This window comes from Dipodomys merriami, unplaced genomic scaffold (genome assembly GCF_024711535.1).
Source record: "Dipodomys merriami isolate MVZ:Mamm:240054 unplaced genomic scaffold, mDipMer1.0.p SCAF_331, whole genome shotgun sequence".
Taxonomy (NCBI): domain Eukaryota; kingdom Metazoa; phylum Chordata; class Mammalia; order Rodentia; family Heteromyidae; genus Dipodomys; species Dipodomys merriami.
Window position 1 is genome coordinate 856,176 of NW_027204838.1, and position 1,816 is coordinate 857,991.

Below are 1,816 nucleotides of genomic sequence, written 5' to 3' on the forward strand. Positions count from 1 at the left end.
AGCATTTTTCTGCCTGCTCAATCAAATTTACTTAAGAAACTATCCAAGCCACAGGAAAATCAAACACCACAAGCAGGCCAGATACTCCAACAAGCGACAGTTTGTGGACACAAGGGAGATACAGGATTGTCCCATCCCTCCAAAAAAATCAAAGATCTCTTTTCTTTTACCTTTTATAATTTTTTTCTAAACATTTTTTCTAATTTTTAATTTTTAACTAAAAATTTTTGTTTTCTATTAACTTTTTTTTCTTCCTTTTATAATTTTTATTTTGGGGTTATATGTGTGTATTTTTTTCTGTTTTTCTTTTAAAATAAAGGTGCTGTGTTTACCTTGAGCGACCATTTAATCCTTTTGTTTTTTTTCCTTCATCTTCTTTTCACGTTTTCTTCTCTTTCATTCTTTGCATGACTTAATTACTTTTCTCATCCTCACATATACCCATAGTTGATTATTTGACTTTAGCCCCATTATGTACACACTTAATCCAGAAATTTATTACTTAATTTAAAACTACTTAGTCTTAACTTCCTTAATAGCAGTACTGCCTCTTAATACCTATATAATATTTTAAGGATTTTTATTTTTAAGTTTTCCACATCTCCTTTCTATCCCTCCTGTTCTCTTATTCTATCCATGTTCTTCTCCAAATATTATGTTTTCAAATTTGCATGATTTTTAAGTGTTATACTTCTTAATTTTTAATGTTTGTTTTTCTATTTTTTCTTGCCTTTTTTTCTTTCTCTTTCTTCTTTTTTCTCTCACTACTATCATTTAATCCTAGCGATTTCCCGCTTTGAATTTAGTATTTATTTAAGTTAACTCTCCCACTGCATTTTCACATCCCTTTATGCCTATTTTTACCCACATCTCTCCCTAAACCTAATAATTTCTGTTTGCCAAATTCTTCTTTGCGGTTCGTAGCCCATTAATACTTAGTTGTTTGATATTGAATAGATATATCTATTGAACTATATTGTATCTGCAGACTTTTGACTGTGCAACTACACACTTTGGTTGATGCTTGCCTTAAAATAGTGTGCTAGCACAAAACTGGTTTATTTTCATCCCAAATGGGCAGAGAAATCCGGAAAAACACAAGAAAAAGGGCAAGGCGAGGTATCTCAACTGCCACTCATAATAATCCAGGGACAAATAAGATGGCAAATAATCCATAAGAGAGTTCTCAAAAACCTCTACAAATACTACTGGTAAACTAGGTAAAAGAAAAGATTGAAAACCTCCAAAGGACTCTGTATGAGCATGATAGGGAGAGAGAGGAGGCAAAATAAAGAATTTCATGAGTGTGAGGAAGCTACTCAAAGATTGATACAGAAATTGCGAGAGTAGCTTGAGCACACTTAAAGAGAAATAAAGGAATTGTGTGAACAGGCTGGGATCAGTCAAAGAGAAAGTCATGAATGGCGTGAGCAGGCTGAAAACACTCAAAGAGAACTACAGGAACTGCGTGAATGTGAAGAAGCTAATCAAAGAGTAATAGAGGAATTGAGAGAGTGTGATGAGAATACAGAAAGATCACTAAAGGCATTCAAGGAATCCATGAACAGAGAGCTCAAACAAGTCAGGGAGACCACAAAAGGGAATGCTGAACAGAACCCAACAGAAGGAATGTGTGTCCAAGGAAACCATAACGAATCAACTAAGTGATTTGAGAATGAACACTGAACACCAAATTAAGGAAGTAAAGAAGTCCATACAAGATCTAAAACAAAACTCCAACAAAGATTCTGAAGCCATCAAAGCTGAGCAACTAGAAGGAAAAGAAATAAAAAACAAAGTTGAAAGACTTGATAGT